The 16,677-nt window shown below is 38.5% G+C and overlaps 1 pseudogene; it reads left to right on the top strand.

Annotated features, from left to right (window-relative positions):
• Window positions 1-493: 493 nt before the first annotated feature.
• Window positions 494-12,554, top strand: LOC110294880 (EGF domain-specific O-linked N-acetylglucosamine transferase pseudogene; annotated as a pseudogene).
• The last annotated feature ends 4,123 nt before the right edge of the window (window positions 12,555-16,677 follow it).

The following is a 16,677-nucleotide window of genomic DNA, read 5'->3' as shown; positions in this document are numbered from 1 at the left end:
TTTTAAAAAATTATTATATATATTAACACTCCAGGCATTGTTCCCCTCAATGTCTCCTCTTCTACTGCTGCCCATTCCACTCTCACTCCTCCTTTCTTCTGAGATGTTGTTCCCCCTTAGACATTCTCAAGTCTCTTCAGGATTAAGTTCATCTTCTCCCACTGAGGCCAGAACAGGCAGTCCTCTGTTGTGTCAGCAACCAGCCTGAGTATGCTGCCCTGATGCTGGCTTAGTTTCTGGGGGCTACCAGAGGTCTGGTTTAGTTGAGACCTTTGGCATTCCTGTGGAGTTATCCTCCCCTTCAGCTCCTTCAAACCTTTCCGTAATTCCTCCTTAAGAATCCACAACTTCAGTCCAATGCTTGGGTATAAATATCTGCATCTGTCTCAGTCAGCTGCTGGTAGGGCCTCTCAAATGACATCCATGCTAGACTATTATCTGTAAGTACATCATAGCATCAGTAAGTGTCAGTCCTTGGTGTCTGCCCAATTCGATGGATCCCAAGTTGTTAGGCATTGGGCCAGACACAAACAGTCTGGTCTCCAGTCGAGGTGAGATGTTGAACCCTGGGACCAGATGGTGTTAATTCACCTCCATGGGATAGAGGAGTTCTCTCATGTCTCCTGGACCCTGGCTCCTGTCAAAGTTACTGCCCCTGCAGCATCACAGGAGAAGTGTGGCTTTTAATCATATAGGCAATGTCCCAAGCTTCTGACCTTCAGGCTAGACTCCTCCCCAGTTACATAGTAACAGTAAAGATAACACCACACCATAAGAAGTGCTGTTTACTCCCTCCTCTTTTGTTGCTCTGACTCCTCTTACTCCCTGTACTGGGTAGTTTTATGTCAACTTGACACAGCTGGAGTTATCACAGATAAAAGAGCTTCAGTTGAGGAAATTCCTCCATGAGATACAACTCTAAGGCATTTTCTCAATTAGTTATCAAGGGGGAAAGGCCCCTGTGGGTGGAACCATCTCTGGGCTGGTAGTCTTGGTTCTATAAGAGAGCACGCTGAGCAAGCCAGGGGAAGCAATCCAGTAAAGAACATCCCTCCATGGCCTCTGCATCAGCTCCTGCTTCCTGACCTGCTTGAGTTCCACTCCTGACTTACTTGGTGATAAACAGCAATGTGGAAAATGTAAGCCGAATAAACCCTTTCCTCCCAAACTTGCTTCTTGGTCATGATGTTTGTGCAGGAATAGAAACCCTGACTAAGACACTCCCCTTACTCCCTTTACTCTCCTCTCTCCTCTCCTCTCACACTCTCCCTCTTACTGTCTAGCCTTCTCTCGCTCTCTTTCCCCTTTCTCTCCTTTTGGCCATGACTGGTCTCTGTCTCTCTCTGTCTGTCTGTCTCTGTCTGTCTCTGTCTGTCTCTGTCTGTCTGTCTGTCTGTCTGTCTGTCTGTCTGTCTGTCTCTCTGTCTGTCTGTCTGTCTGTCTGTCTGTCTCTCTCTCCACCTTTTCTCTTTCTCCCTGCCTTTCTATATATAATAAAGCTCTAAAACCATAGACTGTTTCTGTTCTTCAAGGCCCTCTGCGCTTATTCTCACTTCATGGGAACCTCTCTCCCTCAGCCCTCACCTGTAACCCTGGCTCTACAGGGTTTCAGACCAGGGCCCCTGGTTTGGGGGGCTTTCCCTTGTCCACCCCCACCGAGTGGGCTCAGTCGCTTAGATGCCCACCTGAGGCTGAGTGGAAAGTGTCTGGCAGCCCCCCTCCATCCACCTGCCCTGAGCATAGGAGGAACTCTGGCTGGACGTGGGCTATCGTCCCTTCGCCCTCCTTCCCCTGTCTCCTTTTAGTTCCCACACCAAGTTAAACTGGGCACTGGACAGCCTGTCCTTCAGTCTTTTCTCCGTTTTTGTCTCTGCAATTCTTTTAGACAGAAACAATTCTGGGTCAGAAATTTTAAGTGTATGTAGGTAACCCTGGCCCTCCACTTGGGGTTCTGTCTATCTATATATGATTCTTTATTCTAAGATACATGTCTGTACATATAGCATTTATTAGGTGTATTTCAATTCTAATTTTATCAAATGACTTGACAGCATTCTGTAGTACCTTAAAGTTACCCTATTATTTCCTATTTTGAAATCTTTATAAGGAACTACATCACTTTCATTCTTAGCAGTGTGTTGGGAGAAAGGTTCCTGTTCCTTTGGAGCCATTTGTTGTCTTGTTCTTTCATAAAATTTGTATCACTGCATCATGATTTGTCCATAAGGCAGGTCAATGGTTTTATTTTATATGTAGGAAAATTTGATGGCTAACTTCAACTATAACTTTAATTGATTAAGAAATACAAGGAATCCCAGTTGGGTCTCTGCAGGATGCAGCCAGCAGAGGTGAATTACACACAATCCCCTGAACTCCATTTTCTAGCTCTGGGCTCACTCTTCAGTCCAAGAGATGTTTGTAGAACCCCAAGAGTATCCTGCTTCCATGAAACCTTCAGAGTCCCAAGCCAAATCATATTGGAACCTTACCCCACCTATCTATCCTCGTCAGGTCTTTCTGGGATACAGAAAATATTCCTGCCATATAATAATCAAGATATTAAACATGCAGAGCAACTAAATAATATTAAGAGCTCTGATGGAAAAAGGCCAACTAACATTTGACCACAGACCTACAAGAATTAAACCTGACTTCACAACAGAGACGCTAAAAGCTAGAAGGGCCTGCACATATGTCATATGGGTCCTAAGAGATCACAGATGCCAGTTGATACTACTGTACCAAGCAAAACTTTTAATTACCATAGATAGAGAAACCAAGATATTCAATGAGAAAACCAAATTTAAACAATATCTTTCCACTAACCAGTCCTACAGAGGATATTAGAAGGAAAACTCCAGGCCAGTGAGGCAAACTACACTCAAGAAAACTCAAGGAACAAATCATTTCACACCATTAAAACAAATACACAAGAGAGGGAGTTATGTCACGGTCCCATCAGCAAAATCTTTCTGGCATATGCAATAGTGTCTGGGTTTGGTGGTTGAATATGGGATGGACCCCAGGGTGGGGCAGTCTATGGATGGTCCTTCCTTCATTCTTAGCTCCGAAATTTGTCTCTGTAACTTCTTTCATGGGTACTTTGTTCCCTGAGGCTATGCCAATGCCTGGCAAATACAGATTTGGATGCTCATAGTCATCTATTAGATGGAACACAGGGCCCATAATGAAGGAGCTAGGGAAAGTACCCAAGGAGCTGAAGGGGTCTGCAACCCTATAGGAGGAACAACAATATGAACTAACCAGTACCTTCAGAGCTGAGTCTCTAGTTGCATATGTATCAGAGGATGGCCTAGTCAGCCATCAATGGGAAGAGAGGCCCTTGGTATTGTAAAGATCATATGCCACAGTACGGGTGAATGCCAGAACCAGGAAGCAGGCATGGGTGGGTTGGAGAGCAGGGCGGCATGGGAGAAGGTTGTAGGGGTATTTGGGGATAACATTTGAAATGTAAATAAAGAAAATAGCTAATAAAAATTCCTTAATTAAAAATAATTAATTAAATAAGTAAAAACAAATACACACACATACAAACATACAGATTCACAAAGAAACAGTACCACCAACAATATCAAAATAGCAATCATTGGTCACTAATATCTCATTAATATATATTGCCTCAATTCCTGAGTAAAAAGACATGAGTATAAACAGAATCCATCATTCTGCAGTATATTAAAACTAAATCTCAACAAAAAAGATAAACATTATCTCACAATAAACAGCTAGAAAAAGGTTTGAGAGCAAATGGACTCAAGAAATAAGGTATAGCAGCCAGTCTAATATTTAATAAAATAGACTTTCAACTGAAAGTAATTGAAATGGTGAACGATGCTTTATGTTCACTAAAGAAATATTCACCAAGATGTCTTCTCAATTCTTTTGTTAAATTTTATTTTCTTTATTTACTTTTCAAATGTTATTGCCTTTCCTGGTTCACCCTCAGAGTTTCCTATCCTATCCCCCACCCCCTGTTTCTATGAGGGTGTCCCCCCACCCACCAACCCACTCCTGCTTCCCTGCCCTGCCATTATCCTACACTGGGAAATCAAGCCTCCACAGGACTAAGGGCCTCTCCTCCCATTGATACCTGACAAGGCCATACTCTGCTGTAGCTGAGTATGTGGAGGGAGCCATGGGTCCCTCCATGTGTACTCTTTGGTTGGTAATTTAGTCCCTGGGAGTTCTGGGGGACTGGGAAAACATATACCAACTATTAAAGCTAAATCTGCATCAGTTAAACGATCTGAATAGTCCTATAACCCCAAAGAAAATAAAGCAGTCATTAAATGTATCACAACAACAAAATAAAAAACAAAAACCAAACAAACAAACCAACAAAACCACCACAGCCAGATGGCTTTAGCACAGAATTCTACTAAACTTTTAAAGAAGAGCTAATTCCAATACTTCAGAAACTATCCCACAAATAGAAACATAATAGAAAATAAAGGTAACACTAGAAACACTGCCAACTTCATTTTATGGGGACACTGTCACCCTAAACCACATAATTACTCTAAAAGAAAGGGAATTTCAGACCAATTTTTCTTATGAACATTGATCATAAATACTCAATAAAAATATTCACACACTGAATCTAAAAACACATCAAAGACATCGTCCACCATCATAAAGTAGGCTTTATCCCATGGATATAGGGGTGGTTCAATATATGACAATCTATCAAAGTAATCCACAATATAAACAAACTCAAAAAATAACCATCTGATAAGATGCTAAAATCAGAATTTCATAGAATTCAATACCTCTTCATGATAAAAGTCATGGAGAAATAAGGGATATGAGGTGCATACCTAAACACAATAAAGGTTAAATACAGCAACTCAATAGCCAAAATCACGTTAAATGGAGAGAAATTTAAATCAATTTCACTAAAATTGGTGAAAAGAAAAGGATGCCCACTCTTTATCTCTTTAATATAGTACTTGATGCTCAAGCTAGAGAAATAAGAAAATTAAAGGAAATCAAGGCTATAAAGTGAGAAAGATAGAAGTCAAATTATTGCTTTTTGCACATGATAAAATCGTATACATTAATAGCCCCCAAAATTCTACCAGAGAAGTCTGACAGCTGAAAATCACCTTCAGCAAAGTGACTTGAGTACAAAATTAACTCAAATAAATCAGTAACCATCCTTTATACACGTGCTAAATGGATCGAGAAAAGAGTTAAGGAGACAAAACTTTTCACCATAGCCACAAATAATACCAAATATCTCGATGTAATTCTAACTAAGCATGCAAAAGACCTATATGCCAAGAATTTTGAGTGCCCTAAGAAAGAAATTGAGGAAGATATAAGAAGATGGGAAGATCTGCCAGGGTCATGGTTCTGTAGGATTAACATAGCAGAAATGATCATCTTACAACAATCAATCTCCAGATTTAATGCGATTCCTATCAAAATCCCAACAAAATTCTTCACAGATCTTGAAAGAACAATTCTCAACATCATATCAACAAAAACAAAAATTCCAGGATAACTTAAAGAATCCTGAACAATAAAAGCACTAAAAAAAAAAAAAAAAAAAGACAGTGAATAAATCACTGTCCCTGACATCAAGTGGAACTAGAAAGCAATTGCAATGAAAAAAAAAAAAAAAAAAAGCATCATATTGGGATTGAAAGAGAAACGTGGGTGAATGGAATTGAATTGAAAACCTGGAAATAAACCTGCATGTGTTATGCACAATTAATTTTTGACAAAGAAGCCAAAACCATACAATGTAAAAGGGAAAGCCTCTTTAACAAATCCTGCTGGTATAACTGTATATCAGCATGTAGAAAAAATGCAAATATATATATATATATATATATATATATATATATATATATATATATATATCCCTGCATAAAACTCATGTACACATGGATCAAAGACTTCAACATAAAACCAGATCCACTAAATCTAATAGGCCAAAAATTAGGCAATAGTATTGAACTTGTTGTTACAGGAGAAAACTTCATGAACCAAACACCAGTGACTCAGTCGCTAAGGTCAAGAATTACTAAATGGACTTCATGGAACTGAAAAGCTTCTATAAATCAAAGGACACCATTGTTAAGACAAAAAACAGCCTACAGATTGGGAAAACGCCTTTACCAACTCTTCATCTGACAGAGGGCTAATATCCAAAATATATAAAGGAACCCATGAATTTTGACAACTAACCAAACACCTATTTTAACACTGAAGTAGAGAGTTAGACAATTCCCAACAGTGAAATCTCAAGTGGATGATAAGCACCCAAGAAAATGTTAACACTCTCAGTCATCAGGTAAATGCAAATTAAGACATCTCTGAAATTCAAACCTATACCCTCAGAATGCCTATGATAAAACTCAATGGACACACATTCACCCAAGTTTGTAGAGCAGAGAAAGCACTCCTTCACTGCTGGTGGGAGTTCAAACTTGTGGGATTACTGTAGAAATTAATTTGTGGGAGTTATCAGAAAATTGAGAATAATTCTACCTCAAGACTTAGCTATACCACTCCTGGGCATATATCCAAAATATGTTCCACTATCCCTGATTAGTAGAGTCTTTGAATATCTCTTTAAGTGTTTCCCAGTCTTTCAAGATTTCTCTGCTGTGGATTCTGTTTAGCTCTAGACCCAATTTTTGGATTGGAATTTTTTGTTTTTGTGGAGGTTAGTTTCTCAAGTCTTCATAGGACAAAGGGCCTCTCTTCCTACTGATGACCTACAAGGCCATTCTCTGCTACATATAGACCAAGGGCCTTCAAAGGACCAAGGGTCTCTCCTCTGATGGATGACCTAAAGGGCTATTCTCTGCTACATATGCAGCTGGATCCATGGGTTCCTCCATGTGAAATCTTTGATTGGTGGTTTAGTCCCTGTGAGCACTAAGGTTACTGGTTAGTTCATACTGTTGTTCCTCATATGCAGCTACAAATCCCTTCAGCTCCTTGGGTCCTTTCTCTAGTTACTCCATTGGGGACCCTGTGCTCAGTCCAATGGTAGACTGAAAGCATCTACATCTGTAATTGTGAAGCACTGGTAAAGCACCTCAGGAGAGAGTAATATCAAACTCCTGTGAGCAAGTATTTGTTGGCATCCATAATAGGGTCTGGGTTTCCTGACAGTATATGGGATTGATCACCAGGTGGGGCAGTTTCTGGATGGCCTTTCCTTCTGGCTCTACTTCACATTTTGCCTTGGTAACTCCTTCCATAGGTATTTAGTTCCTTATTTTAAGAAGGAACAAAGAATCCACACTGTGGTCTTCCTTTTCCTGAGTTTCATATATTTTGCAAATTGTACCTTGGGTACTTGGAGCTTGTAGGCTCATATCCACTTATCAGTGAGTCCATACCATGTGTGTTCTTTTGTGATTGGGTTACTTCACCCAGGAAGATGTTTTCTACTTCCATCCATTTGCGTAAGTATTTCATAAATTTATTGTTTTTAATAGCCGAGTTGTACTCCATTGTGTAAATGTAGCACAATTTCTGTATCCATTCCTCTGTTTAGGGACATCTGGAATCTTTCCAGCTTCTGGCTATTATAAGTGAGGATGCTATAAACATAGTGGAGCTTGTGTCCTTAATACATGTTGGAGAATCTTCTGTGTATATGCCCAAGAGGGGTACTACTGGGTCCTCAGATATTACTATGTCCAATTTTCTGAATAACCACCAAACTGATTTCCAGAGTGGTCGTACTAGCTTGAAATTCCACCAGCAATGGAGGAGCGTTCCTCTTTCTCCACATCCTCACCAGCATCTGATGGCATCTGAGTTTTTCAACTTAGCCATGTGACTGGTGTGAGGTGGAATCTCAGAGTTGTTTTGATTTGCATTTTCCTGATGACTAAGAATGTTGGACATTTCTTTAGGTGCTTTTCAGCCATTCAGTATTCCTCAGTTGAGAATTCTCCATTTTTAATAGGATTATTTGGATCTCTGGATTCTAACTTCTTGAGTTCTTTGTATATATTGGATATCAGCCTTCTATCAGATGTAGGGTTGGTAGAGACCTTTTCTCAATCTGTTGGTTGGCATTTTGTCCTATTGACAGTGTCCTTTGCCTTACAGAAGCTTTGCAATTTTATGAGGTCCCATTTGTCAATTATTAATCTTAGAGCATAAGCTATTTTTTTCTGTTTATGAAATTTTTCTGCTGTGCCTATGTCTTTGAGGTTTTACCCCACTTTATCTGCTATTAGTTTCTGTGTATCTGGTTTACACAGAGGTCATTGATTAACTTAGACTTGAACTTTGTACAAGGAGATAAGAATGGATCAATATGCATTCTTTCACATGCCAAACACCAGTTGAACCAGCACCATTTATTGAAAATGCTGTCTTTTTTCCACTGGATGGTTTCAGCTCCTTTGGCAAAGATCAAGTGACCATAGATCTGTGTGTTTCTTTCTAGTCCTTCAAATCTGTTGCACTGATATTCCTGCCTGTCACTGTACCAATACTGTGCAGTTTTTATTGCAATTGCTCTGTAGTATAGTTTGAGATCAGGGATGGAGATTCCACAGAAGCTCTCTTATTATTGAAAATAGTTTTCTATATACTAGGGGGTTTTTTGTTATACCAGATGAATTTGCATATTGCTCTTTCTAACTCTAGGAAGAATTGAGTTGGAATTTTGATCAGGGTTGCAAGTAGTCTGTATATTGATTTCAGCAAGATAGTCATTTTTACTATATTAATCTGGCCATTCCATGAGCATGGGAGATTTTTCCATCTTCTGATATCCTCTTCAATTTCTTTCTTCAGAGACATGAAGTTCTTCTCAGAAAGATCTTTCACTTGCTAAGTTAGAGTCACACCAAGTTATATGTGTGTGTGTGTAATTTGTGACTATATTGAATGGTGTTGTTTCCCTAATTTCTTTCTCAGCCTGTTTATCCTTTGACTAGGAAAAGGACACAGATTTGTTTCAGTTAATTTTATATCCAACTACTTTGCTGAAGCTATTTATCAGGTTTATGAGTTCTCTGGTGGAATTTTTGGGGTCACTTAAGTATACTATCATATCATCTGTAAATAGTGATATTTTGACTTCTTCCCTTCCCATTTGTATCACCTTGACCTCTTTTTGTTGTCTAATTGCTCTGCCTAAGATTTCGAGTACTATATTGAACAGGTAGGAAAAGAGTGTGCACTCTTGTCTAGTCACTGGTTTAGTGGGATTGCTTCAAGTTTCTCTCCATTTTTTTTTTTACTTTGGCTACTGGTTTGCTGTATATTGATTTTACTATGCTTAAGTAAGGGTGTTGAATTTCTGATCTTTCCAAGATTTTTATCATGAAGGGCTGTTGAATTTTGTCAAATGCTTTCTCAGCATCTAATGAAATGTTAGTATGGTTTTTTCTTTAAATTTGTTTATATAGTGGATTACATTGATGCATTTCTATATATTTAACCATACCTGCATCCTTGGAATTAAGCCTTCTAGATCATAATGGATGATCTTTTTGGTGTGTTCTTGAATTCAGTGTTTGGGAATTTTAATGAGTATTTTTGCATCGATAATCTTAAAGGAAATTGGTCTAAAGTTCTCTTTGTTGGGTCTTTGTGTGGTTTAGATGTCAGAATAATTGTGGCTTCATAGAATGAATTGGGTAGAGTTTCTTTTGTTTCTATTTTGTGGAATAGTTTGAGGAGAGTTGGAATTAGATCTTCTTTGAAAGTTTGATCGAACTCTGTATTAAAACCATCTGGTCCTGAACTTTTTTCTGGTTAGGAGACTATTAATGGCTGTTTCTATTTCTTTAGGGGATATGGGACAGTTTAAATTGATTATCTGATCCCAGTTTAACTTTGGTACCTGGAATCTGTCTAGAATATTGTCTATTTCATCCGGATATTCGAGTTTTGTTGAGTATAGCCTTTTGTAGTAAGATCTGATGAATATTTTTTGGATTTCTTCTTTTCTGTTGTTTTATCTTTCTTTTCATTTCTATTATTTTAAATTAGGTTACTGTTGCTGTGCCCTCTGCTTAATCTAGTTAAGAGTTTATCTATCTTCTTGATTGTCTCAAAGAGCCAGCTCTTCATTTTCTTGACTCTTTGTATTGCTTTTTCTGTTTCTACTTGGTTGATTTCAGCCCTGACTTTGATTATTTCCTACCATCTACTCTTAGTGGGTGTATTTGATTCTTTTTCTTCTAGAGATTTCAGGTATGCTGCAAAGATGCTAGTGTATGCTCTGTTCCATTTTTTCTTTTCATTTTTTTTTATTTTGGTTTTTTCTTTGTTTGGTTTGGTTTGGTTTGGTTTGGTTTGGTTTGGTTTGGTTTGGTTTGGTTTGGTTTGGTTTGGTTTTGAGTCACTCAGAGATATGAATTTTCCTCTTAGCATTGCCTTTATTGTGTCCCATAAGTTTGGGAATGTTGTATCTTCATTTTCATTAAATTATAAAAATTCTTTAATTTCTTTATCTATTTCTTCCTTGACCAAGTTATAATTGAGTAGATCGTTGTTCAGCTTCCATGTGTATGTTTACTTTCTGTTGTTTTCCTTGCTATTCAGGACTGAACTTAATCTGTAGTCATCTGATAGGAGGCATAGGATTATTTCAATCTTCTTATATATGTTGAGGTCTGATTTGTGATGGATTATATGGTCAATTTTGGAGAAGGTACCATGAGGTACTGAGAAGAAGGTATATTCTTTTGATTTAGGATGAAAAGTTTGATAGATATCTTTTAAATCCATTTGGTCTGATACTTCTGTTAGCTTCACTGTGTCTCTGTCTAGTTTGTGTTTCCCTGATCTGTCCTTTGCTGATAGAGGGGTGTTGAAGACCCCAACAATTATTGTGTGAGGTGTGTGTACTTTTAGCTTTTGTAAAGTTTCTTTTATGAATGTGGTACCCTTGCATTTGGAGCATATATGTTGAGAATTGAGCATTCCTCTTGGTAAATTTTTCCTTTGTAGAATATCCTTCCTTATTCTTTTTGATGTCTTTTGGTTGAAAGTCGATTTTATTCCTTATTAGAATGGCTACTCCTGCTAGTTTCTTAGGACTATTGGTTTAGAAAATTGTTTTCCAGCCCTTTACTCTGAGGTAGGGTTTGTCTTTGACACTGAGGTGCATTTCCTGTCTGCAGCAAAATGATGGGTCCTGTTTACATATCCAGTTTGTTAGTCTATGTCTTTTTATTGGAGAATTGAGTCTATTGATTTTAAGAGATATTAATTAGTTGTTCCTGATCTGCTGCTGCTGCTCTCTAGTGAAGCTGCTGGCCTGTGGAAGTCCAATCAACCCATACATGAGTGGAGTGCAGTTGGCCATTTTGTGCAAAAAGACAAGGTAGCCTAATCTACTAAAGCTTTCATCTCTGCCAAGTCTTGCTAGAGAACTCAACTCAAGGAGGGCTTTCTGCCAGTACCCAAAGTTGTATTTTTATGCACTACAGGGAAACATCACCCAGCATATGCAAGTGAGTGTGTGCCCTCCCTTGCAAAAGCCAACTGTCTGATCTGCTTCTTTAGATTTTTCCCATTGCCAAGGGTTACCTTTTTACCATAAATGGTCAAGTATTGTTAGCCGGCAAAATGCATTGCAAAGCTGTGGATTTGGATACCTGAAATTCAGGACCTAGTCCTCCTACTGGTGACTTAGAGGGTTTTAAGGTTGCTATATTTTGCTGCTTGTCTTTGAAGTATTGCTTCACAAAGTCACATAGATTGGCCAAGATGAGGCTCATTCTGAGCCTGAAAATGTTCCCAGAAAAGCCTTGTACAGACTACTCCAGCCTCCATCTCCCAGAGAAGTACATTCCCTTCTTGCACAACAACAGGCATGTTGCTTCTGTGTGCAGGGAGGATTCCCACTGTCCATATAAGAAACGTTTAGAAAATCTACACTACTGCTGGGGTTATAACAAGTCCTACATACCAGAGTTCAGATTCAGTTTCCCCATTTGCAGTTATGTCAACTTGGGATAGACAAACAAACTGGAGTCAGCCCAGGACATGTTCTGGAAACAAGCTGACTTTGGAAATGCACAAGATCAGCTGGAGGAGATAAGAACATTCTACCAGCCAGACAGAGCAAGCAACTCAAGTCTGGTTTGCTCTCATCATCTTCAGTATTTTAGAGCTATTGGTCTATACCTGGACTTAAGAAACATGAAGAGAAATCATGACAGATTCAAGAAGATTTTCTTCAGGGTGGTGAAATTGGAGGAAACTGTAAACCTGACATTTACACACTGGTGTCTGAATGTCAGCAAGAGCCCTCTGCAGTCTTGGTTTGCTGAGCTACTAGGCTACATTCAGCTCAATTTCAGGCCTATAGAAGATGCTAAATGTGACATTGCTTTTGAAATACCAAGTATTTCATGAAATTAGATGCAGATATTAACATGTACCACTACTTGTATGATTTCCTGACTCTCTATCTCACTCAGCACATTAACAATTCTTTTAGTTCAGATGTTTACATCATTATGTAAGACACCAGCTCTTATGAATATGGTGACTTCTTCTCCAATATCTGTTGCCCCGGGCATCGAGAATAAACATCTGAAAACTGTGTCTAGAAAACCATCCTCTTACCTCATTTCAAGCTGCCCAGGGACATATGCTTTCACAGGCTACCAAGGATTCCAGAAACTGAGAACAGTTTCATACTGAAACTCGATTTGAATATTATGCATTTAGAATATACTTTATGTAAAGATAGTCATTTAAAATTTCAATTAATTGGATTAACTTTTTTATCAGATTTTGTGGGAGCAGAAGATCTGTACATTGTAAAATCTAAAATGTAGATATGGCCCTTTTTATTAAGTATGTAAGGAGATGCATTTCATTGTATATTTTGGGTGTAGCTTTGGAATGAAGTTTTCTATATTTCGTTTTAACAAAGAGATATTAAGGAATAGTGCTTGTTGTTCCCTGTTATTACTGATATATTTTTTATGTTTGTGTGGTTATCTTCTTTTGGGTTTGTTGAGAGAAGATTAGTTTCTTGCTTTTTCTAGGGTGTAGTTTTCTTCCTTGTGCTGTCATTTTCTTTCTATTATTCTTTGTAGGGCTGGATTTGTGGAAAGATATTGTGAAAATTTGGTTTTGTCATGAAATATCTTGGTTTCTTCACATATGGTAATTGAGAGTTTTGCTAGGTATAGTTGTCTGGGTTGGCATTTGTGTTCTCTTAGGATCTGAATAGCCTCTGCCCAGGATCTTCTAGCTTTGATAGTCTCTCGTGAGAAGTTTAATATAGTTCTGATAGGTCTGCCTTTATATGTTACTTGATTTTTTTTTCCCTTATTGCTTTTAATATTATTTCTTTGTTTAGTGTGTTCGGTGTTTTGATTATTATGTGACAGGAGGAATTTTTTTTCTGGTTCAGTGCATTTGGAGTTCTGTATGTTTCTTGTATATTCATGGGCATCTTGTTCTTTAGGTTACGGTAGTTTTCTTCTATAATTTGTTGAGCATATTTACTTGTCCGTTAACTTGGGAATCTTCACTCTCTTCTACACCTATTATACTTAGGTTTGTTATTCTAATTGTGTCCAGAATTTCCTGGATGTTTTGGGTTAGGAGCTTTTTGCATTTTGCATTTTCTTTGACTATTGTGTAAGTGTTTTCTATGGTATCTTCTGCACCTAAGATTCTCTCTTATATCTATTGTATTCTGTTGGTGATGCTTACATGTATGATTTCTGGCCTCTTTCCTACTTTTTCTATCTCCATTGTTGTCTTGCCTTGTGATTTATTTATTGTTTATGTTTCCACTTTTAGATCCTCGATAGTATTGTTCAGTTCATTCACCTGTTTGGTTGTGTTTTCCTGTAATTCTTTGACGGATATTTGTGTTTCCTCTTTAAGGTCTTCTAACTGTTTACCTGTGTTCTCTTTTAGTTCTTTAAGGGAGTTATTTATGTCCTTCTGAAATTCCTCTATCATCATCATGAGATGTGATTTTAAAACAGAGTCTGGTGTGTTGGGGTAACCAAGATTCACTCTGGTGGGAGAACTGGGTTCTGATGATACCAAGGAAGTCTTTGTTTCTACTGCTTATGTTCTTACACTTGCCTTTCACCATCTGGTTATCTATGGTGTTAACTGGTCTTTCTGTCTCTGACTTTGGCTTGTCCCTCCTGAAAGCCTGTGTGTCAGAACCAGTTCCCTCCAGGAGGGATTTGGGTATGGAAAACGATGGTAAAGGGTCAGCTCTCAGGTGAAGACAGAGACCAGAAGACTCCTGTACCAGGCAGCCTCTCAGCTCCTGTGTCCTGAGGGTTCTGGATAGATTCCTCTGAGCAGCAGTGATGGACCTACCTGCACTCATAGGCAATCCTGGGAGGTTTTCTCCCTCCTGGCACTATGGGTATATAATCTGTACCCATTCCTCTGTTGAGGTCCATCCATTTGGCTATGAATTAAATAAATTCATTCTTTTTAATAGCTGAGTAGTACTCCATTGTGTTAATGTACCACATTTTCTGTATCCATTCCTCTGTTGAGGGGCATCTGGGTTCTTTCCAGCTTCTGGCTATTATAAATAAGGCTGCTATGAACATAGTGGAGCATGTGTTCTTCTTACCGGTTGGAACATCTTCTGGATATATGCCCAAGAGAGGTATTGCGGGATCCTCCGGTAGTCCTATGTCAAATTTTCTGAGGAACCACCCGACTGATTTCCAGAGTGGTTGTACAAGCTTGCAATCCCACCAACAATGGAGGAGTGTTCCTCTTTCTCCACATCCTTGCCAGCATCTGCTGTCACCTGAATTTTTGTTATTAGCCATTCTGACTGGTGTGAGATGGAATCTCAGGGTTGTTTTGATTTGCATTTCCCTGATGATTAAGGATACTGAACATTTTTTCAGGTGCTTCTCAGCCATTCAGTATTCCTCAGGTGAGAATTCTTTGTTTAGCTCTGAGTCCCATTTTTTAATGTCTCCCAGTTCTTTGTGGTTAAAAATGGTTTTCCCTATCCTGGATTTTGTTTCCCTTATCAAATTAAAAATTGCTCTTTCCTTTTCTTTGAAGAATTTATTGGAATTTTGATGGAGATTGCATTGAATCTGTAGATTGCTTTTGGTACAATGGCCTTTTTAACTATGTTAATCCTACCAATTCATGAGCATGGGAGATCTTTACATTTTCTGAGGTCTTTAATTTCTTTCTTGAGAGACTTGAAGTTCTGGTTATACAGGTTACACAGGTCTCTCACTTATTTGGTTAGAGTTACCCCAAGGTATTTTATATTTCTGACTACTGTGAAGTGTGTCATTTTTTACTTTCTTTCTCCATTCCATTTATCATTTGTATAAATGAAAGGATACTGATTTGTTTGAGTTAATTTTAAATCCAGCCACTTAGCTTAAGTTTTCAGATGTAGAGTTTCCCTGGTAGAATTTTTGGAGTCACTTATGCATACTATCATATCATCTACAAATAATGATACCTTAACTTCTTCTTTTTCAAATTGTACCTCCTTGATCTCTTAGCTAGAGTTAGGAAAAGCCTTGTCTTGTCCATGATTATAGTGGGATTGCTTTAAGTATCTCTCCATGTTTAATTTGATATTGCCTGCTTGTTTGCTGTATATTACTTTTATTATCTTAAGGTATGGACTTTGAATTCCTTATCTTTCCAATATTTTAACATGAAGGAGTGTTGTATTTTGTCAAAGGCGTTTTTAGCATCTAATGAGATGATCATGTGATTTTTTTCTTTGAGTTTACCTATATAGAGGGTTACATTAAAATATTGGCATATATTGAACCAACATTGCATCCGTGAGATGAAGCCTACTTGATCACGGTGAATGATGGTTTTGATACATTCTTGGTTCAGTTTGCTAAAATTTTACTGAGTATTTTTGCATTGATATTCATAAGCAAAATTGGTTGGAAGTTTTCTTTCTTTGTTGTGTCTTTGTGTGGTTTAGATATCAGCATCACTATGGTATTTATTTGTTTCCTTTTTAAGTGCTTCTACCCATTTACCTGTGTTTTCCTGGTTTGTTTGGTTTTTTTTAGGGAGGGTATTTATATCCTCCTTGAAGGACTCAACTATGTTCATGAGATAGGATTTTAGGTTGGCATCCTGGTTTTCAAGTGTGTTGGTATATCCAGGTCTTGCTGTGGTGGCAGAACTGGGTTCTGATACTGCCAAAGTATGTTGGCTTTTGTTGTTTATGGTCTTGTCCTTGCATATTACCATCTGGTTATCTCTGGTGTTAACTGGGCTAGGTTTCTCTGTCTGGAGTCTGTCTCATCTGTCCATGGGTTGCTACACATCTCCTGAGAGACCTGTGGCTCTGACTGTAACAGGTATCCTTGGAGGACTTCAGACTGTGGGGGCTTCACAGTAACAGACACGCTGATGATTTGTCATGGCGGAAGGCTCAGGCTAGGGGCAGGTGGAGTTTGAGTGGAGGGGATGTGTTCTGAGTCTGCTGGGCTCCTCAGGATCCCCAGCTGCTGCAATTATTTGGAAGGGTCCCTTATCTGTTGCCCTGGGTACAGGAGATCTCCTGGGAGGCCTTCAGTTTCTGGAGTATTCAGAGGGGCAGATATATTCATGATTTTCCACCAACACGGTAGTGTTCATTTCCTTATCAGCTTTGAGCAATGCCAGTTATATTTTAACTTCTTGGCAAATGCTTCTTAGATAAAAGGT

The sequence above is a fragment of the Mus caroli genome, unplaced genomic scaffold (assembly GCF_978045245.1).
Source record: "Mus caroli unplaced genomic scaffold, Mus_caroli_1 scaffold_4, whole genome shotgun sequence".
Taxonomy (NCBI): domain Eukaryota; kingdom Metazoa; phylum Chordata; class Mammalia; order Rodentia; family Muridae; genus Mus; species Mus caroli.
The sequence above is the reverse complement of the archived record's forward strand: the minus strand, read 5'-3'. Positions and strand labels throughout refer to the sequence as shown.